Below are 23,719 nucleotides of genomic sequence, written 5' to 3'. Positions count from 1 at the left end.
AGCACACTGAACCCACCTGGTGACAAGGTCTGACTGAGCAAGGCCCCAGACTGGTGAAGCTGTCCTTCAGATATCCCTGACAGGCCAGGAGACGTTCTTCACTACATACCCGACAGAATCTCCAGAAAAGTGCAACATTACACTATAGCAAGGGCTTGGCTTCCATAAGGCACAGCTATAGGCTTATGATGCCTTAAGACTGCCCACTCAGAAGTGATGTCATTGAGTGCGATGGAACAATTATATTTAATGAAAGAGGAAGAGCACATAGAGCATCGCTGCTGGAGAAAGGCTGAGAAAGAAAAGCAACAGCTTGGCAGTAAAAGGATTAACTTCAAGCTGTGCCACAAGCCTCTGTTTATGCTCAAAACCCTGGAGTGAACCTGGTATGAACCTTGATGTTTACAACATTTACAGGGCTTTCGATTAAAGCTCTATGTTTTATTATTTTCGACAGGGTAAAGAAAAGAAAGCTAACCTTTCTGTTTCTCAGTTGACTCCACCACTCACAAGATGCTGAGCCAGTTATAAAAGAAAGGAACATATATGGACAGAGTCAGTGGCAACTGGAGAACACGAGGAGGTCAGTGATTTCAAGATCATTCATCACACACCCACACACACATAGTCCATGTGCATGCACTTTCATAAAATGCCTTCAGCTTGCTAATAGTGGATGGGTGATAAAAAATTAAAAGGAAATATTAAATTAGCTTATCAAAATGGCCAGTGTGGGTTCTAGTCCCAAAATTCAGTGGCTTTGAAATGATACTGTATGGAAGTTAGTGTGATTCTTTTTGTTATTTTAACAAAAGAGTTGATCCATTTAAACTGAGGCTGTGCATACTAGAGAGAGAATAACATGTCAGAGATTGAGGCAGAGTTAACCAGACCACATCCAGGAAGAGTGCCTGTGGAAAACCCTGGGGCAGGAGGTTGACTTTGCCAGATATCTTTGTATGCTCATCCACTGAGTGCGGCACATTTGCAGAGAATGCCTTTGCTCCCTTGGGAAGAACAAAGGCTTCAGTGTGGCCAAGAGATGAAGGGGACTCTGGGAAAATCTGTCAGCAGAAAGTGACCCACCAGGAAACCTTGGACACCAAGCACAACAGCTTGTCCAGATTCAAGGGGATGCCAATAGCAAATCTCATCAACACACCATGAGAAAATTAAGAACAAACTGTAATTTTAACTTGAGGGTTCAAAACAGTACTTAAAGCAGCTTTAACAGATTTACGTAATAATATTCAACTGTGCATAAGTTGTAATGTGTCATTATTTATGGCTATATTATGAATTATAAATTCATTGAGTAAATTGAGAGTGTAGTCTGTGATTGTAATCAGGACCAGAACACAGCAGGTTGATTAGCAGTTACAGCAAAGTTACGTTAGTAAAGTTACAACAAGCAACGTTGACATCATGTGCTCTTGACTTATGTATAAATATTTAAAACATTAGGAAAAGCAAGTGCCCCAGAAGGCTTAACATCCAACAGTAAGTATATTATAAAAGACAATTTCATGTCTTTTTCTGACCTTGTTTGACACAGAGCAGGATACTGGGAGAACTCCATGATCTTTGTCAAGTATTTCCACCTGATCCACCTGAACCAGCAGAAGAAGGAGGCTTTTCTGAAGTGACGCTTAATTAGCAATGAAGATGAAAATATACAGGAGAAAGTAATGAAATTTAAATATCTAAATTTGAGGCTGATTTTACATAACAGATGGGATCTTGTTGGAAAAATTATGGCATGTTAATTCTTATACCATAGTTTACATATAAATCCAGGTGAATGTTCCAGAGTTAAGTTGGATGATATATATTTCACAGACAGTACTGTGTACTTAACCATCCTAGTATTTTCAATAACTTGCTGGATTTACGCATTAAGACTTAGAAATTCTAACAAAAGCTATTCTTTTTCCAACACTGGATGTATAAATATTGCTCATGCCATCACGATAATTTCATGCCTAAATCCTGCCAACCTGGGAATTTGACTTGCTCTTGACTTGCTCTTGCTCTTGCACCAATGACACAGTGCAATTCCCATGTCGGGCTCTCATAGAATGATATCATTGCACACACAAAGCTTCCACAGAGCACTGCACAGGGTGTTAGGTCCTGGGGTTCTGATGTAGGCCTTAGTCCGGGACCCAGCAGCTTCCTTTATCTCGTTTCCTTCAGGCCTTCTCCCTGACAGTGCCAACACCTACCACACCCCGCCTACCACACCCCACCTGTCACACCCCACCTGTCACACCCCCCCGACCACACCCCACCTACCACACCCCAGCCGCCACACCCCGCCTGTCACACCCCACCTACTACACCCCAGCCGCCACACCCCACCTGTCACACCCCGCCTACCACACCCCACCTACCACACCCCTCCTGTCACACCCCACCTGTCACACCCCACCTGTCACACCGCACCTACCACACCCCACCTACCACACCCCACCTGTCACACCCCGCCTACCACACCCCACCTACTACACCCCACCTGTCACACCCCGCCTACCACACCCCTCCTGTCACACCCCACCTGTCACACCCCACCTACCGCACCTCACCTACCACACCCCACCTACCACACCCCAGCCGCCACACCCCGCCTGTCACACCCCGCCTACCACACCCCACCTACTACACCCCACCTGTCACACCCCACCTGTCACACCCCACCTACCACACCCCGCCTACTACACCCCAGCCGCCACACCCCGCCTACCACACCCCACCTGTCACACCCCACCTACCACACCCCTCCTGTCACACCCTACCTACCACACCCCGCCTGTCACACCCCACCTACCACACCCCACCTCCACACCCCACCTACCACACCCCACCTCATCCCAAACTATGAAGGTCTCTAATCCCCGCCCTATACCCTGACAATGCAACCATCGGGACCAATTCACCACTGAAGCCCCAGCTTGCTTCCTGACCCCCAGCTACCAGTCTGCTTCAACACCCAGCTCCCACCTGCAGATTGATGCTCACCTCTGTATTTATTGGAGACAATCCTTTACACACTCAGCAATGGCACAGCATGCAACCAAAGCGTGAAAGGCATATTCAGTAGAGGTTGCTGCCTTGGGCTCCACAGAATCTTGCTACAGCAGGACCATGACTGTAACAGTCAATGATGTGCCACACAACAACTTCTCGGGACACCTTCTTCAGCATCTACGAATCTCAAGGCAGAATTCATCCCAGATTAAATTCACCACAAATTAATTCTGGCAACAAAAATGTACCTTTCTATCAACCTAATAACTGTTAATAAAATGCCATTCAGCTTCTTTGGCCTGGAATGGGAACCATTTAACATGTTTTTGCATGGTTTTGTTGGAGGTTTTAAAGTCAAAGTCAAAGTTGAGTTTATTGTCATCTGCACAAGTCCATGTGCGCACAGGTGCAATGAAAAGCTTGCTTGCAGCAGCATCACAGGCACAAAGCATCAGATAAGCAGCATTCACGAGAAAAACATAAAATATATGTTATACACAATTTTTATAATAAAGAACGCATTTAGAACAAAAAAAAACAAAGTCCACGTTAGTGCAAAGTGATCAAGGTTGTCATAGTGTTGCTAAACTGTAGTGGTGATTAGGATTTTGCCGGTTGGTTCAAGAACTGAATGGTTGCAGGTAAGTAGTTGTTCTTGAACCTGGTGGTGTGGGACTTCAGGCTTCTGTACCTCCTGCCTGATGGTAGCTGCAAGAAGATGGCGTGGCCCGGATGGTGGGGATCTTTGATGATAGGTTGAGGAGGAACCTCCTGTAGATACTACAGGTGGTGGGGAGGGATGTGCCCGTGATGTATTGGGCTTCTTACGTTCCTGCACGTAAAGAATATCAACTTCCTGTTGTTTTTTATTTTCCTTTTTGGTCTTCTTTTCTCTCTCTTTATTTCACTGCCTGTAATCCTCTGACTCTAATTCATCCACTTTATTTCACTCCTCTATGTTGTCCCCGTGTTCCTTTCTCATTCCTTAAAGTCTCCCTAGTTGATGACTTAAATTGTCCATAATGAGAATAGCATTCGCTAACGGTTGAGGAAAGAACCATTGCTCTGAGGGTTCTGAGACCAGTACTGATCTTGTACATACGTTGTACATACATGCAATTGTAACCCCTGAAAATTGTGGTAGTTTGGCACAAGTCATTCGGACCATGAATTACGCAGCTCAATGTTTTTGTTGCTTGAGGATCTCTTGCCAACCAATGGACAGATTTGTTGATGCACTTTTTTTGCTAAAAGTTAAAATTAAATCTGGTTTTATTTCAAGGCCTCTGCAGCGGAGCAGACCCTGGACCTAGGTTAGGTGGAGAGGCCAGTGAAAGATGCACAGGTTTTTGCACTGCTATTCCAAGATGACTATCCCCAATAGAAACATTAGGGCGATTGGAAGAATATAGCCAAACTGATCCGTTAAAAGAGAACAATAGCAAATATTGGGAGGAGGGATCATCAGTCACTCAGCACCATTGAATAACAACGATACATGGAGAATTTGCTTAAGATTCATTTTATCAAGAGTGCAAGGATGTCCAGCAAGAGTGCAACAATTGTTATACACTACTTGTATAACAATTCCCCATGGCATTGTTATGCAAGTAGTGTTAGCTGGAAATCCAGTAACCATGGCGGTCAACACCAGTGTATCAGTTAGTGTCATTTTAGAATTACTGTACAACGAAAAACTGAATCATCAACTATTGGAGAAACGACAGGTGTGTTTATGCAGCAATGGAGGAGAAAAGATTCTTGCAGTTAGAAATGTGTCTGCTCTTGTCATAAACATAGTGATATAGCAACTTGCCCATTGTTTCAGTGAAAGGAAACAAACTTTGCCTCATATGGATTTTCAGAATAGATTGTGCCAGATTACAAATTTCAGAGGAATTTGCACAATTTATGAGTAAAAATGGAACAAAACAGACCAGTGTTCCACTGTATTACCTAGTGTCTAATGGAGAGCGGAATGCACAGTGCAAGTTATGAAACAGGCCCTCATCAAGCAAATGTTTGATCCAAATTCAAAGAAGTGTCAGTTATCATTGGATCACAATCTGGCAAACTTTCGGAGAACTTATTAGAACACTTCTAATGCACCTACTGATGTAAAACAAGCTGAGTTGTTTCTGCAAATACGGCCATGAATAAGGTTCTCATTGTTGAAGCCAAGTTTGGCATAGTCAGCTGATGAGAAGCAGACAAAAGAGCAAAAAAGTCAGGCAGAGGCAGCGTTAGAGAAAGAAGTCTGAAACTGAAGCAAATTGGAGTGGGAAATCAGTACTATATGAAGCTGAAATGATGACTTGGAAGAGTTATAAACAACGTGTCCAAGGAGTTATCTTTGGTCATGTCATTTCACCATGGTATATGTTGGATTATTGAACATGTCTTACCTATCACAATTGACACAGATGAAAATTGGGATGAATTCTGATAGCCCAGCTTGTCCAATTACAAGATGATAACCCAACACAGGTTGTACCTCACAATCTACCTCATTATGGCCCTTGCACCTTATTGTCTGCCTGCACTGCACGTTCTCTGTAACTGTAACACTGTATTCTGCATTCTGTTATTGCTTTTCCCTTATACTACCTCGATGTACTGATGTGATGAAAAGATCTGTATGGATGGCATAGAAATTTTTTTAATAATAGACCAATTTACCAATTCACCTGAAACAGAGTCAAGAGAAAGTAAAACTTGAGAACTAGAGACCAGAACCAGGGGACATGGCCTCAAATTTTGGGGGAATAGATTTAGAATGGAGGTGAGGAGGAACTGCTTTTCCCAGAAAGTAGTGAATCTGTGGAATTCTCTGCCCAGGGAAGCAGTAGAGGTTACCTCAGTAAATATATTTAAGACACAGTGAGATAGATTTTTGCATAGAAGGGAAATTAAGGGTTATGGGGAAAAGGCAGGCAGGTGGATCTGAGTCCACGGCCAGATCAGCCATGATCTTATTGAATGGGGGAGCAGGCTCGATGGGCCAGATGGCCTCCTCCTGCTCCTATTGCTTATGTTCTTATGTTCCTATGTAACTGTGTATCCAATACCTAAAGGAGATGGGGCCAGTTCTTGATGGAGTAGATTTCTCCACAGACTCAGGCCAGCATGAGTCAAAGTCCTACCATAAGGTCCCTTGGTCTTTTGGTCAAGAGAGGAGGTACCCTCATAGAAAGTTCAATAGTAGTTAATTTATAAAAGATTTTTTGTTACCATAGCATTACATAGTAACTGTGAACAGTTACTGTTCAAATACAATGTTATATGACTTTAATGTATATGAATAAATATTGATATTCTTTCATTAAGGAGATAGTGAATGGCACCCTGATGTGACTGAAGGAATCAGCTACTGTCTGCGCACTCTGAAGTCAATAGTCAGTGTAAACACACTTGGTATATAGCTATTAGAAAAAATTACAATTCATTGTCCTGAATCTCTTGTCCTCTTGCACCTCAAGCAAAATATAACACAGAAAGTTCATGCAGAAGGGCACAGGTGAAAGTTTAAGTGCACCCTGTGCACCTTGTTTTATTGTGATCCAGTTCATCAGTTCCCCTACCTCTCACACTTACCATACATCTAGGTCTATATAAAAAATGACATCTATAAATTTGTACAAATTGGATAAAAATACATTGTGTGCCTTAAAACTGTACCAGTTTTGAATATTTCTGTATTATTTTATCTCAAATGTAGAAGTCAATCTCCATTTGACATAATGCAGTATACGAAGCCTTTTATTTTTTAAAGCTGTTTCTATTTGAAATTAAAATTCCTTGATGACTAAAGAGTCTATTTACAATGGTTTGTGGATGAAATCAGTGCCTATTTTAATCAATATGTGTGCTGCATATTGTTTACATAATTTAAAACATACACAGGGATTACATTTTTCTAGCATGACCAGTTCAAAGAAGGTTTCTCTCTCATGCAGAAATAAATTCAATCCTTCTTAATGGTGAATAAAACTACAAAAGAAAGCAGGGTGGGTAAGTGCAATGTAAGTGTTCGAACACAATAGATTCGAGACCAGTCATCCATTTGGCTGATGCCAATGTGGAGTGTCAGAACTGAAGAACTCATTAAATCCTAACAATGAGGCACTTTACAGAATCATCACATCCTGAATCAGTGCAATTGTCATGCTGATGAAAACCGTTTTTAGACTGACACTACTTTCATGGCTCAGTGGTAGTGCAGTCTGTGCATCCGAAGCTGAACATGTAAGTTAAGATCACATCCACTGCAAAGACATTACAATTTGTTGAGTTGAGGTGTTGACCATAACTCCACTGTGCTCTCTAAAGAGCAGTTTATCAGACGAGGGCTTCACTATAACTCAGAATTTGCAGTGATGGGAAAATGTCAGTTTTGGAAATGAAATTGCTACTTCAGCTTTTATTGAAGAAACAACATTTCAAGTCAAATCAGGAGTTTATTGTCATCTGCACAAGTCCATGTGTGCACAGGTGCAATGAAAAACTTACTTGCAGCAGCATCACAGGCACATAGCATTAGGGAGACGACATTCACAAGAAAAATATACATTAACAACATATGTTAAACAAAGTTATACAAGAAAGAACACAATTAGAACACATGATAGAGGTATACAAGATATTGAGAGGAATAGATAGAGTGGACAGCCAGCGCCTCTTTCCCAGGGCACCAATGCTCAAACCAAGAGGACATGGCTTTAAGGTAATGGGTGGGAAGTTCAAGGGAGACGTCAGAGGGAGGTTTTTCACCCAGAGAGTGGTTGGTGCATGGAATGCGCTGCCTGGGGTAGTGGTGGAGGCTGATACATTGGACAAGTTCAAGAGATTGTTAGATAAGCATATGGAGGAATTTAAGATAGAGGGATACGTGGGAGGAAGGAGTTAGATAGTCTTAGGTGTGGCTTGAAGGACAGCACAACATGGTGGGCCGAAGGGCCTGTATTGTGCTGTATTGTTCTATGGTTCTATGGTTCTATGGAACTATGGTTCTATAGAACAAAAACAAAACAACAAAGTCCATTGTACTGCAAAGTGGTCAAATTGGTCATAGTGTTTCTGTACTGAAGTGATGATTAGGGTTAGAAACATAGAAACATAAAAAACCTACATCACAGTTCAGGCCCTTCAGCCCACAAAGCTGTGCCAAACATGTCCCTACCTTAAAAATTACTAGGCTTACCCATAGCCCTCTATTTTTCTCAGCTCCATGTACCTATCCAACAGTCTCTTAAAAGACCCTATCGTATCCGCCTCCACCACCGTTGCCGGCAGCCCATTCCACGCACTCACCACTCTCTGAGTAAAAAACTTACCCCTGACATCTCCTCTATACCTACTCCCCAGCACCTTAAACCTATGTCCTCTTGTGGCAACCATTTCAGCCCTGGGAAAAAGCCTCTGACTATCCACACGAACAATGCCTCCCATCATCTTATACACCTCTATCAGGTCACCTCTCATCCTCCGTCGCTCCAAGGAGAAAAGGCTGAGTTCACTCAATCTGTTTTCATAAGACATGCTCCCCAATCCAGGCAGCATCCTTGTAAATCTCCTCTGCACTCTTTCTATGTCTTCCATATTCTTCTTCTAGTAAGGCGACCAGAACTGTGCACAGTACTCCAAGTGGGGTCTGACCAGGGACCTCCATAGCTGCAACATTACTTCTCGGCTCCTAAATTCAATTCCATGATTGATGAAGGACAATACACCATATGCCTTCTTAACCACAGAGTCAACCTGTGCAGCTGATTTGAGCATCCTATGGACTCGGACCCCAAGATCCCGCTGATCCTCCACACTGCCAAGAGTCCTACCATTAATACTATATTCTGCCATCGTATTTGAACCACCAAAATGAACCACTTCACACTTACCTGAGTTGAGCTCCATCTGCCACTTCTCAGCCCAGTTTTACATCCTATCTATGTCCTGCTGTAATTTCTGACAGCCCTCCAGGCTACCCACAACACCTCCAACCTTTGTGTCATCTGCAAACTTACTAACCCACCCCTCCACTTCCTCATCCAGGTCGTTTATAAAAATCACAAAGAGTAAGGGCCCCAGAACAGATCCCTGAGGTACACCACTGGTCACCAACCTCTGTGCAGAGTATGACCCGTCAACAACCACTCTTTGCCTTCTGTGGGCCAGCCAGTTCTGGATCCACACTGCAATGTCCCCTTGGATCCCACGTCTCCTCACCTTCTCCATAAGCCTTGCATGGGATACCTTATCAAACACCTTGCTGAAATCCATATACACTACATCTACTGCTCTCCCTTCATCGATGTGTTTAGTCACCTCCTCAAAAAATTCAATCAGTCTCGTAAGGCAGGACCTGCCCTTGACAAAGCCATGCTGACTATTCCTAATCATATTATACCTTTCCAAATGTTCATAAATCCTGCCTCTCAGGATCTTCTCCATCAGCTTACCAACCACTGAGGTAAGACTCACCGGTCTATAATTCCCTGGGCTCTCCCTACTCCCCTTCTTGAATAAGGGAACAACATCTGCAACCCTCCAATCCTCCGGAACCTCTCCCGTCTCCATCGATGATGCAGAGATCATCACCAGAGGCTCCGCAATCTCCTCCCTCGCCTCCCACAGCAGCCTGGGGTACATCTCATTGGGTCCCGGCGACTTATCCAACTTGATGCTTTCCAAAAGCTCTAGCACCTCCTCTTTCTTAATATCTACACGCTCAAGCTTTTCAACCTGCTGCAAGTCCTCAGTACAATCACCAACATCTTTTTCCATAGTGAATACTGAAGTAAAGTATTAAGTACCTCTGCTATTTCCTCCGGATACATACACACTTTCCCACTGATGCATTTGATAGGTCCTATTCTTTCGTGTGTTATCCTCTTGCTCTTCACATACTTGTAGAATGACTTGGGGTTTTCCTTAATCCTGCCCACAAAGGCCTTCTCATGCTCCCTTCTGGCTCTCCTAATCTCCTCCTTAAGCTCCTTCCTGTTAGCCTTGTACTCTTCCAGATCTCTAACATTACCCAGCTCTCTGGACCGGTTGTTCCAGTTGAACATAGAATATAGAAAACCTACAGCACAATTCAGGCCCTTTGGCCCACAAAGCTGTGCCGAACATGTCCCTACCTTAGAAATTACTAGGCTTACCTCTAGCCCTCTATTTTTCTCAGCTCCATGTACCTATCCAAAAGTCTCTTAAAAGACCCTATCGTATCCGCCTCCACCACTGTTGCTGGCAGCCCATTCCACGCACTCACCACTCTCTGAGTAAAAAACTTACCCCTGACATCTCCTCTATATCTACTCCCCAGCACCTTAAACCTTTGTCCTCTTGTGGCCACCATTTCAGCCCTGGGAAAAAGCCTCTGACTATCCACACGATCAATGCCTCTTATCATCTTATACACCTCTGTCAGGTCCCCCCTCATCCTCCGTCGCTCCAAGGAGTAAAGGCCGAGTTCACTCAACCTGTTTTCATAAGGCATCCTCCCCAATCCAGGCAACATCCTTGTAAATCTCCTCTGCACCCTCTCTATGGCTTCCACATCCTTCCTGTAGTGAGGCGACGAGAACTGAGCACAGTACTCCAAGTGGGGTCTGACCAGGGTCCTATATAGCTGCAACATTACCTCTTGGTTGGTTCAAGAACTGAATGGTTGAAGGGAAGTAACTATTCTTGAACCTGGTGGTGTGGGACTTCAGACTTCTGTACCTCCTGCCCGATGGTAGCTGCGAGAAGATGCCTCGGCCCAGATGGTGGGGATCTTTGTTGATGGATGTTGCCTTCTTGAGGCAGCGTCTCCTGTAGATACTACCGATGGTGGGGAGGGATGTGCCCGTGATGTTTTGGGCAGCATCCACTACTCTCTGCAGCTTTTTACATTCTTGTGCATTCAAATTGCCGTCCCAGACTAGGATGCAACCAGTCAGGATACTTCCAACTGTAAATCAGTAGAAGTTTGTTACAGTATTCGGTGACAAGCCAAACTTCCTTAATCTTCTAAGAAAGTAGAAACGCTGGTGCGCCTTCCTTGTGATTGCATTTATGTGCTGGGACCAGGACACATTGTCCAATAAGTTAACACCCAGGAATTTAAAGCTGTGACTCTCTCCACTGCCAATCCCCCAGTGTAGACTGGCGCAGGTTCACCCTCCTTCCCCTTCCTGAAATAAACAATCAGCTCTTTAGTTTTATTAAAGTTGAGTGAGAGGTTGTTGTTGAAGAGCCACTCACCCAGGTGTCCGATCTCGCTCCTGTACGCTGACTCATCACCACCTGCGATCGGTGTGGTGTCATTGGCAAATTTGTATATGGTATATGGAGCTGTGCTTAGCCACACAGTCATGTGTGTACAGAGAGTAGAGCAGGGGGTAAGCACACAGCCTTGAAGGGCACCTGGGTTGATGATCAGCCAATCCTCACTGACTGAGGTCTGCCAATGAGGAAGTCGAGGATCCAGTTACAGAGAGGGGTACAGAGACCCAGGTGTTGAAGCTTGATAATGAGTTTGGAAGGACGATTGTGTTGAATGCTGAGCTGTAATCGATGAGCAGCAGCCTGACGTACGAGTTCCTGTTGTCCAGATGGTCCAGAGCAGAGTGAAGAACCAGAGAAATCGCATTTGCTGTGGACCTGTTGTGACGGAGGGCAAATTGGAGCAGATCCAGGTCACCTCTGAGGCAGGAGTTGATTCGCACTGTAACCAACCTCTCGAAGCACCTTGTTACGGTTGATGTTGGTGCTACCGCATGGTAGTCATTGAGGCAGGTCACCGCGCTCTTCTTGGGCACTGGTACAATGGATCTTTTTGAAGCAGGTGGGAACCTCAGACTGCAGAAGTGGGAGGTTGAATATGTCCATAAATACGCCAGTCATAACGTCCACACAGATCTTTCGTACTTGGCCGGGTACACTGTCCAGACCAAAAGCCTTTCACAGGTTCACCCTCTTGAAGGATGCCCAGATGTTGGCCTCAGAGACTGAGATTACAGGGTCATCTGGAGATGTGGGTCTCGTGTGGGAGTGGGATCAAAACGTGCATAAAAGGCACTGAGCTCATCCGGGAGTGATGGGTCGCTGCCACTTTTGCTCACCTATCTCGCCTTGTAGGAAGTTATATTGTGCAATCCCTGCCACAGCTGTCAAGCATCCGTCTGTGATTCCAGTGCAGTCCCAAATTGCCTCTCTGTGCACACAATGGCCTACCAGAGGTCGTACCTGGATATCTTATATGACTCTGGGTCGCCACAAATCTAGCCCTCAGCAGATTACGAATCTCCTGGTTCATCCAGGGCTTCTGGTTGGGGAAGACTTGGAATGTTTCTGTGGGTACACACTCGTCCATGCGTGTCCTTATGAAGTCAGTGACAACCATGGCATACTCATTTAGGTCTGCTGAAGAATCCCTGATCAAGGTCCAGTCCACCGACTCAGAACAATCCCGAATTCACTCCTCCACCTCTGCCGTCCAGCTCTTCATCGTCCTCTTCCCCGGTGCCGCGCTCTTCAGTCTCTGTCTGTACGCAGGCAGAAGAAGCACAGCCAGGTGGTTGGATTTACCACAGTGCGGGCGAGGGATGGAGCGGTCAGCGTTCCTGATGGTGGTCTGGCAGTGGTCGAGTGTGTTGGGTCCTCTAGTGTTGCAGGTGATGTGTCGATAGTAGTTCATAGAATCATAGAATCAAAGAAAATACAGCACAATACAGACCCTTCAGTCCACAATGTTGTGCTGACCTTTAAACCTCACCTAAGACTATCTAACATGTGCTTATCTGGCAATCTCTTGAACTTGACCAATGTACCTGCCACCACCACCGCCCCAGGCAGCGCATTCTGTGCCCCAACCACTCTCTGGGTAAAAAACTTCCCTCTGATATCTCCCTTGAACTTCCCACCCATTACTTTAAGGCCATTCCCTCTTGTATTGAGCATTGGTGCCCTGGGAAAGAGGTGCTGGCTGTCCACTCTATCTATTCCTCTTAATATTTTGTATACCTCTATCATGTCTCCTCTCATCCTCCTTCTCTCCAAAGAGTAAAGCCCCAGCTCCCTTAGTCTCTCCTCATAATGTATACTCTCTAAGCCAGGCAGCACCCTGGTCAATCTCCTCTGCACCCTTTCCAATGCTTCCACATCCTTCCTATAATGAGGCAACCAGAAATGGACACAGCACTCTAAGTGTGGTCTAACCAGAGTTTTGTAGAGCTGCATCATTACTCACGGCTCTTAAACTCGATCCCACAACTTATGAATGCTAACATCCCATAAGCTTTCTTAACTACCCTATCCACCTGTGAGGCAACTTTCGGTGACCTGTGGATATGAACCCCCAGATCCCTCTGCTCCTCCACACTACCCAGAATCCTGCCATTAACTTTGTACTCCACCTTGGAGTTTGTCCTTCCAAAGTGTACCACCTCACACTTCTCTGGATTGAACTCCATCTGCCACTTGTCAGCCCAGCTCTGCATCCTATCAATGTCCCTCTGCAATCTTCGACAGTCCTCCACACTATCCACAACACCACCAACCCTTGTGTCGTCTGCAAACTTGCCAACCCACCCTTCTACCCCCTCATCGAGGTCATTAATAAAAATCATGAAAAGTAGAGGTCCCAGAACCGATCCTTGTGGGACACCGCTAGTCACAGCCCTCCAATCTGAATGCACTCCCTCCACCACAACCTTCTGCTTTCTACAGGCAAGCCAATTCTGAATCCACACGGCCAAGCCTCCCTGGATCCCATACCCTCTGACCTTCTGAAGAAGCCTACCATGCGGAACCTTGTCAAATGCCTTACTAAAATCCATGTAGACCACATCTACAGCACGACCCTCATCAATCTTCCTGGTCACCTCCTCAAAGAAACCTATCAGGCTTGTCTCATGACCTGCCCTTCACAAAGCCATGCTGGCTGTCCCTGATCAGACCATGATTCTCTAAATGCCCATAGATCCTGTCTCTAAGAATCTTTTCCAGCAGCTTTCCCACCACAGACGTAAGGCTCACTGGTCTGTAATTCCCTGGAACTGGTCTATAATTCCCTGGAGTTCGGCAGAGACTTCTTCAAGCTCGCCTAATTAAAGTCTCCCGCACGATGTGACAGGCATCGGGGTACGCCCCTTCATTCTTGTTGATTACGGCACTCAGTTCCTCAGATGCTCGAGTGACGTCCACCTGAGGTGAGATGTAGACTGCAGTTAGGATGGCGGTGGAGAACTCTGTTGGAAGGTAGAACAGTCGGCACTTCAGTGCCAGATGTTCCAGGTCGGGGGAGCAGGAATGGGACAAGACCCCACATCCGTGCACCACGACGAGTTTATCATAAAGCAGATGCTGCCGCCTTTTCCCTTACCCGATGCTGCCGTCCGGTCCATGCGGTGGATCAAGAAACCCTCAGGCTGGAGTGCTGCGTCAGGAGAGTTGTCAGGAGAGCTGTGAAACAGAGGACACAGCAGTCCCTTATGCCGCAGTTTCAGAGTTCGAAAGCACTCAATTCCCAAAGCCAAACCAAATACAGAAAAAAATATAGACTGATAATTGTGTTAAGATTCCTATCAATGTGTATTTTTTGGGTGAGTGTTACATGCCTGCCCATTTATTTATTTATTGGCTTTCAATCATGGGGACAGACTATATATGAATTCATCTAGAAATAGAGTACTGAACTGAACATTATCAACAACATTCAAAGAAACAAATGGATTGGACAAATGGGCATAAAGAATTGGATGAAATTGGGTACTTATCATTAGTTTCAGGAGTGCATAATATCTTACAATGAGTATAAAGATCGTGATGATGCTTAGAAAATTTCTTCATAGCAAAGAGAATTCACTTAGGGGAAGTAAATGCACAGACCATTATTTTATTTAATAGTAACATCTGAAAAATCTAATAAAAGAATGCATATTCTGTCAAAAGCAGTCTGATTTTTCAATTACAAAGAATAATATAAATGAGTTCAGATGTAAAGTATCAATGTTAAACCTATTTGTCAGTGGAAACTGGTAGACAAGAGCAGCTAAATGAGCCTGTGTGGTGTACCACTAATGTCTCGCCTGTATTTTGCCACAGCAAAGATTAATTGCTTTTTATTGTAGACATGGCAAGGCATGCCTTAAACTAGCACGGTCTTTAAATATGCAAACATGGATCTAATAACATCTCCGATCGTGGCTTTCCCAACAGCTGGAGACAGCAAGACAAAGTTCACCAGTCACTGAGAAGTCTCTTTGGTGTAAGAATTTTACTTTATTTACTTTCTCATTGGTGCTGACCAGCTCAAACCATGCTGTCGCCATGAGCGAGCTGCTTCAGCCCACTGCTGGGGCAGGCAGTGAACCAGTGAGGTGGAGATAAGCCCCAAGCATTACAATTGCCCAGGTCACATGCCGTCAAAGGTAAGTAATGTGGTGCTCTCTTCATCCGCCTATACCCAAATCCCATTCCACCATAAACAGAGAATCAAAGAGGAACCCAATGCAATTATCAGACTAAAAAGCCACAGCCTCATGCTATACAATATGGGCAATAACTATTAGCTTTGCCAATGACATCTACATCCCATGACTAAGTTAAGAAAGCTTACCAATCACAAACATTTACAGTTCGTCAACTTCTTTTGGAAATGTAGTGGAACCCTGGTGGTCTGTGAGGGGGAATTGGTAGCTGAAACCATCTGCCTCCATAAGGTGAACTCCACATTGCACAACCTCCAAACAACTCTGTCCTTCCTTTCAACTCTCTAGTTCATCCAATCTTTCTTTCCTTCTACTTACTCTTCCATTTTGCCCGTTTCTTCCGGTTCTCCTTGGCTCCATTACACAGCAGCAGGCTTTATATCTGGTGGGTGCCACACCATTCCCTTCCTTTGACCTCCAACACCCCTGTGATTTTCAGTAAACTAAGTCCAAAGGTTTATTTTTGTAACTTATAGTCATTTTTATGTCTTTATGTCCAGCACTGCAGCAAAACAACAAATTTCACGACACATGTCAGTGATAATAAACCTGATTCTGATTCTGATTCTGAAATGGGAATCCCACTATGCAATCCTGCAAGCAGCAGACATTCCCATTGGGAATTTCCAGGCTCGAGTATCAGGGGTCAAATGTGGTGCTTTTTACTTGTTCTTTGTGGTTTGTGGGCATCACAGGTAAGACCAGAAATGACTCCAAGACCCAAATGAGAAAGTGGTGACAAGCCACCTTCTTGAAACATCACTGTCCCAGTGGTGTGGTACTCCCACCGTAAAGGAGGGAGTCCAGGATCCTGCCCCAGTGCCAACGAAGTATCAGCAGGAAGGTTTATGAATTGGAGGAGTTTGCTGTACCCGTTCATCTGTTCCTCTCGCCCTCCTTGGCAGACCTGTCAGAGTTTGAGAGGTGCTATATAGGTTAAGCAAGTAACTACAGTGCACTTTATAGATGGTACAGTCTACCATCACTGTACACTGGTAATAGAGGGAATGAATGTTTAAGGTGTCAGGTGAGATACCAATCAAGTTTTGTCGATGTTGTTGATTATTCCTGGAACTGTACTCATCCAGGTAAGTTGATGAGGGTTAGGGTTAGTCATTGATAAGAATTGTAACTTACTCACTGCAGGATCCTTGGCTTTTCGAACCATGGTATTTATGTGAGTTTGTGGTCAATTGGGTTTCGGAGGTGGGGGACTCAGTAATGGTAACGTTAAAGGGAGTTGATCTGACTTCATCCTTTTGGAGATTGTCATTGCCCGGCACTTTTGTTGCACAAATATTACCTTTCACATCATCCTAAGCTATTCTTTGAAGAATTGGATTATGTTACAAATTTGCAAATGGCAAGTTTGACTAGTTTTATTGAAAACATGCTCTGGAAAGGGTTTTATTTCTGTTTGAAACTGCCTTGGTAATGGGGTGGTAAATAATTGATCCTGCTGGTAATTTTTTGTGGGATGAAGGAGTGATCTGTCCTTCCTGGTGTTCAGCAGAAACAATGTCAACACATACCTGGGCTGAACGTCTGCTGAATATAGTTACTTAGTGCCACGGGACTGAGGATTCCCACCACAGTGCTGAATAACAACAGTGATCACTATCAACACCACTACTGCTCTGATATCTCCATTGATTAAAGACATACTATGCTCTGAATTTGCATTTCTGCACATACGTGAGGCTGTCAGTAAGAAATTTAGCACATTCTAAGCATACATGAGTTGTTAAATACTTCACAATAAACAGCATAGCAATGCACAATTTTCAAAGGTCAGAGAAACATGCTGGGAGAGCAATTGGAATGTGTTACAGTCAACCACTGGCACTTCTCCAAACCTGTCCAGATGTAGTTCCAGTTTGCAGGCATGAATTAAGATAAAATACACTAAAAAAAATTACTTTGCAATGCTGTGGGGTATTATTTTCAAATGGGCTAAGTTTCTGAAACAAGACACAGATTGCCAACAAAAACATTACTTCTGAGCACCACAATTAAATGTGCTAAACTTAAAGTCAGGTCCAATGAGGTGATGAGAGGAGGGGCTGGGGCTGGGGGTGGGGGTGGGGTTGGGGGTGGGGTTGGTGGGGAGCAGGAAAATGTGCAGAGCTGAAAGCCCAGACTGTGCTGCATAACTTCTTTTGGTGTGTTAAGAAGTGCAGTAAAGTCTCCAATGATCTACGTGGTAGAATGAATGGAAGAATGGGGAGCTACAAGGCAACAGAGATCTGAGCCTCATTCTGCAGGGGTGAAATGAGGAGTCATAATGCATCACCTCAGCTTCAGTTCCTTTTCATTATTCTACACTCTGTCGAGGCTGCATCATTCTGTTTCAAGATATGCATCTTCACTTTTAGCATCAGAAATCCTGAGTTCCATAATACTCACACTGAGCTTTAGCCTGCACTAAAGACATGCAGATGGCCGTCTTCCCTTTACTGACATGCAATCGTACATCACACGGAATAAAACACTGGGCCGCATCCCAATGGAAAAACAATGATTGAACATAGAACAGAGAACATTACAGCATAACACAGGCCCTTCGGCCCACGATGTTGTGCTGACATTTTATCCTGCTTTAAGATCTATCTAACCCTTCCCTCCCACATAGCCCTTCATTTTTCTATCATTCATGTGCCTATCTAAGAGTCTCTTTAATGTCCCTAATGTATCTGCCCCCACCACCTCTGCCGGCAATGCATTCCACACACCCATGACTCTCTGTGTAAAAAACTTACCCCTGACATCCCCCTTATATCTTCCTCCAATCACGTTAAAGTTATGCCCCCTCATGTTAGCCATTTTCGCCCAGGGAAAAAGTCTCTGACTGGCCACTCGATCTATGCCTCTTATCATCTTGTACACATCTATCAACTCACCTCTCATCCTCCTTCGCCCCAAAGAAAAAAGCCCCAGCTCACTCAACCTATCCTCATAAGACATGCTCTCCAATCCAGGCAGCATCCTGGTAAATCTCCTCTGCACCATCTCTAAAGTTTCCACATCCTTCCTATAATGAGGCGACCAAAACTGAACACAATACTCCAAGTGTGGTCTGACCAGAGTTCTATAGAGCTGCAACATCACCTCTCGGCTCTTGAACTCAATACCCTGACTAATGAAGGTCAACGCACCATACGCCTTCTCAACAACCCTATCGACCTGCGTGGCAACCTTGAGGGATCTATGGACGTGGACCCCAAGATCCCTCTGTTCCCCACACTGCTAAGAGTTCTGCAATTAATCTTGTATTCTGCCTTCAAATTTGACCTTCCAAAGTGCATCCGGGTTGAACTCTATCTGCCACTTCTCAGCCCAGCTCTGCATCCTATTCTATGTCCTCTTATAACCTACAGCAACCTTCTACACTATCCACAACACCATCAACCTTCGTGTCATCTGCAAACTTACTAACCCACCCTTCCACATCATAACCCAAGTAATTTGTGAAAATCACAAAGAGCAGGGGTCCCAGAACAGATCCCCGTGGAACACCACCAGTCACTGACCTCCAGGCAGAATACACTCCATCTACCACCACGCTCTGTCTATGGGCAAGCCAATTCTGAATCCACACAGCCAACTTTCCCTGAATCCCATTCCTCCTGACTTTCTGAATGAGCCTTCCATGAGGAACCTTATCAAACGCCTTACTAAAATCCATGTACACCACATCCACTGCTCTACCTTCATCGATGTGCTTTGTCACATCCTCAAAGAATTCAATCAGGCTCATGAGGCATGACCTGACCCTCACAAAGCCATGCTGACTGTCCCTAATCAGCCTATGCTTCTCCAAATGCCCATAAATCCTGTCTCAAGGAATCTTCTCCAGTAATTTGCCCATCACTGAAGTAAGACTCTCTAGCCAGTAATTCCTAGGGTTATCTTGAACAAAGGAACAACATCTGCCACCCTCCAAACATCTGGTATCTGGTGTTATTAAGGTGCAACTATTTTAAGCTGAAACAAGCAGGAAAATAATGAAGCTAATAAACAGAATGCAAGGTGTCAAACTCTAACAGGATTTGGCCCTTTAGCTGGACAGTAACCAAGGCACCATTCCAATTTATGGACTGCTGATTCTACAAATATTGCACCATTTTACCACCATGTTGCCTCAGACCAGAGGATGTAATAATTCAGGATTTAAAAATCCAAGGCTTCATTCACTATCATCAGCTTGAAAGTTGAACAGCTAACTCACTGCCTCTATTTTGCTTCCTTACTGAAGATACATTTTTCCTGCTCTTTCTCCACTGGTCGGTGAATAAGTCACAATGGAGCATAAAGGAGCACGAAGGGTCCCAGACTAGAAATGTCATCAGTCTCTCCTTTCACACATGCTGCCTGACCTGCTGAGTGATTCCAGCATTTTCTGTTTCTGGAGTCAATGTATCAAAGCTAAAAAGAGACTAGGATAAATGACTTCACTGCCCACCAGCAATGGACATTCCCAACACCCTACTGCTACATGGGGGAAACTAGAAGCTCCGAATGGGCAGACTGGAAAGATACGGAATTCTTTATTCTTCCTTCATTTATCAGAACAGTTAATCTGGAATTGTCATCCATCTGCCCGCCCTGCCAGTGAGGCCAACGTCAGACACAGGAAATAACTGATGCCTGCTGTCAGCAGATAGTGACCTCTCTGGATCATTCAGAATTGCATGGATGGGATTTGCAGGATGGCCAGGGGACACCACAGATACGCCTTCAAAATTCTGATGAAGAATCTCTAACCTGAAGTGTTAAACTTCTCCTCTCTGCACTGCTGCTGACTGACCTGCTGAGTATTTCCAACATTTTCTGTTTGTGTCTCAGATTTTCAGTTTCTTTTCAATTTTCAATACACTGAGTACCCATGATTCTAACAATCCTGGTTCTGCAGAGCAGGTAGTTACCCTTAGTATTGTAAAGTCACATCGACACCATTTCTTATATCTTGGACTGCGATTGTGACAACCAAGGCATTTGCCACTTCAAGAGACCATTCCAGACCTCGCCAGCGTCAGGGACGACAAGGCTTTCCCAGAGTTTTGGGAGGCCAGATGTCCACCAGGAAATGTAATATTTCAATTCCCTCAGCTCGACCCGTAGAAACCCAAGATACACCTGGTGTCTTGAATTGTTCCTTGAAATATTAATACTGTTTCTCTGTTGGTCTGTGTTTGGATATTGATACTTCCTTTTCTGAGTGTGCACCAAATAATTGATTTTGTCCTTAATTTCATGCAGGGCACTTTAACTGAGAAGAGAGAGAGCACAAAGACAGAAGCAGGAGTCGGCCATTTGCCCCCTTGTGCCTGCTGAACCAGCAGGTCCATGGCTGGTCCTTCATCTCAGGGTCACTTTCTGATGTTAACTCCATACTTCTTAACAAATCTTTAACCTCTTAACATCCAAAATCAGATGCTGGATCAGGAGAGGGATGAGAAAGGGGGGATGTGAGGGAAAAAAATTGGTGTTGGTTTATTATTGTCATTTGTACCGAGGTCCAGTGAAAAACTCGTCCTGCATACTGATCGTACAGGTCAATTCATTACACAGTGCAGATACACTGAGTTAGTAAAGAGTGCATTGAGGCAGTACCGGATAAAAACAATAACAGAATACAGAGTAAAGTGTCATAGCTACAGGGAAGTGCATTGCAGGTAGACAATAGGGTGCAAGGTCACAACAAGGTAGATTGTGAAGTCAAGATTCCATCTCATTGTATAAGGGAACTGTTCAATAGTTTATCACAGTGGGATAGAAGCTGTCCTTGAGTCTGGTGGTACGTGCCCTCAGGCTCCTGTATCTTCTACCTGATGGAAGAGGAGAGAAGAGAGAATGACCCGGGTGGGTGGGGTCTTTGATTATGTTGGCTGCTTCACCAAGGCAGCGAGAGGTGAAGACAGAGGCCATGGAGGGGAGGCTGGTTTCCGTGTACGTGCTGGGCTGCGTCCACAACTCTCTGCAGTTTCTTGTGCTCTGGGCAGAGCAGTTGCCGTACCAAGCAGAGAGATGGGAAGGGGGTCTACCTCAAAGGCTGGATCAGTGAGAGATCAAAGACCAGATCAGGGGAGAGATTCAACGTTGAGGAAGAGACCAGGGAACAAAGGCTGAAGAGATTGGAGGAGGAATCAGAGGCAGGATCCAGAAAGGTTCAAAGCACATGGAAGGGAGAGGTCAGAAACCTGGTGGAGCAGCCACACCTGGAGGTGCCACACAGCAGGGAAGCAGGCTCTTCATCCGACTGAGCCTACACTGTGACGCAGCAACACTTCCAGTTGTGCCATCGGCAGACAGCAAGTGGGAGCAGCACCTCTGCCGATGGGCTCCACCATCAGGAAAGTAGACAAAATATGCCTCATGTCCCAAGGCACAGTTTTCCAGAGTGTCGCTCTGCTGACAGCCAATGATGCTTGACATGTTGCAAAACTGTTGGTCTGGTTGTCACTGGATACCTAAGTGTGTTTCTGTCTGCAGTGTCAGGGCTTCGTTAGGCCTATTAGTGAATTACTGGAACTGCGCAGTTATATTTCTAGGTCATGATGTTTCAAAACTTCAGCTACCAAACAGCTAATAATTACAATCTCAGCATAGCCTCTTGAAGATATGGACGGGGAGAAATTTTACATGCTATTTAAACAATTTTAATGTGATCTATTTAATATTCTACATGCGCTCTGGATATTGCAGTGCCACAGCTGTAAGCAACTTTGAAAAGATAATCCCGAGTTCAAAGTATTCATAGTTAAATTATTCTTTGTAATGCCCGATAGTAAAAACGGCATTCATTGTTTAACTGCTTTCAATAGAGCTGGAAGATAACTTTGGCTCCAAAACTCATTTTGTAATTTGCTATAAAAATTTGAACTAACCCATAATATGAAAATATTAAAAAGGGTCATGGTGTTCTTCAATGTGAAGTCAAAGCAATTAATCATGTCTCAGCTCCACTACAAACTTCACTGGCTTCTTCACTTTATGAATGATTAGATTAGGATATTATGATTACAAATAAATATCCAGCGCAGTGCCCAGAGCCCAACAAGGTTTTCAGTTCTATTCATTACAGGCAATGAACAGTCATCCTCCAGAAAATTATTTTGTCAGCCAAGCATTTAGTGCTGATCCTGAACATCCATGGGCTAGCACGTCCGCATTGACTGGTCAGTCATTAGTCCAAGTATATAGTTCGGAGTAAGGTGAGTGTTACCCAACAGGAAGCCATGGTGAAGGTGCTTGCTCCAGTGGGGAGTATCTGGTGCTCTTGCCGTATAGTGGGCAGTGCCATGGAGAGTGCAGGAAGAGCACAATATTGTCCCTGGAAATTCTTTGTGCTGGAGGACCATAGATGTGATCCTGTCATCATTGCACGCATCAAACTCACGGCTTTTTATAAGTCATATGTGGAAATGAAGGGTCTCGACCCGAAACGTTGACTGTCCATTTCCCTCCACAGATGCTGCCTGACCCGCTGAGTTCCTCCAGTAGCATGAGCTTTGTCCTCATAAGTGGAGGTGTTGTGTGTGAATCTGTTATTTGTGATTGAGGAGCCTCCTTGTTTTTGGCATCCTGGCCATGGAAGAAGGATTTTGATTATCTCCCCTATCTCCCCTATATGGGCAGGCACGGTAGTGTAGCGGTGAATGTAACGCCATTACAGCGCCAGTGACTCCGGTTCAATTCCGGCCACTGTCTGTAAGGAGTTTGTACGTTCTCCCCGTGTCTGTGTGGGTTTCCTCCGGGTGCTCGGTTTCCTCCCACATTCCAAAGGCGTACAGGTTAGGAAGTTGTAGCATGCTATGTTGGCACTGGAAGCGTGGCGACACTTGCCGGGCTGCCCCCAGAACACTCCACGCGAAAGATGCAATTCACTGTGTGTTTTGATGTACATGTGACTAATAAAGATATCTCATCTTATGCTATCTTATCTATGTCACTTATAATTTTATACATCCTTATCAGGTCATCCCTCAGCCTCCTACGCTCCAGGGAAAACAAGTCCAACCAATCCAACCTCTTGTCATAACTAAAGCCCTCCAATCCAGGTGACCTCCTGGTGAATCTCCTCTGCACTCTCCAACGCAACTTGAGTGATGCACCAGAATGACTTTGAACCTTCTAGGTAATGCCTTCTGCTTTCTTTGAAGAGCCCCTGACTGTCCCATGTTTCTTCAAGATGTCACTACTGATGTCTTGGTGCCCAA

The 23,719-nt window shown here is 44.6% G+C and overlaps 1 long non-coding RNA gene across 1 annotated transcript; it reads left to right on the top strand.

Annotated features, from left to right (window-relative positions):
• The first annotated feature begins 280 nt into the window (after positions 1–280).
• On the top strand, positions 281–1,798 carry LOC127570951 (uncharacterized). The gene is made up of 3 exons (XR_007956430.1): positions 281–386; positions 494–583; positions 1,556–1,798. It is a non-coding gene; the product is annotated as an uncharacterized LOC127570951 (long non-coding RNA).
• Positions 1,799–23,719: the final 21,921 nt, after the last annotated feature.

The sequence above is a fragment of the Pristis pectinata genome, chromosome 5, assembly GCF_009764475.1.
Source record: "Pristis pectinata isolate sPriPec2 chromosome 5, sPriPec2.1.pri, whole genome shotgun sequence".
In the NCBI taxonomy this organism is placed as follows: Eukaryota; Metazoa; Chordata; class Chondrichthyes; order Rhinopristiformes; family Pristidae; genus Pristis; species Pristis pectinata.
This window is presented reverse-complemented; position numbering and strand designations above follow the sequence as displayed.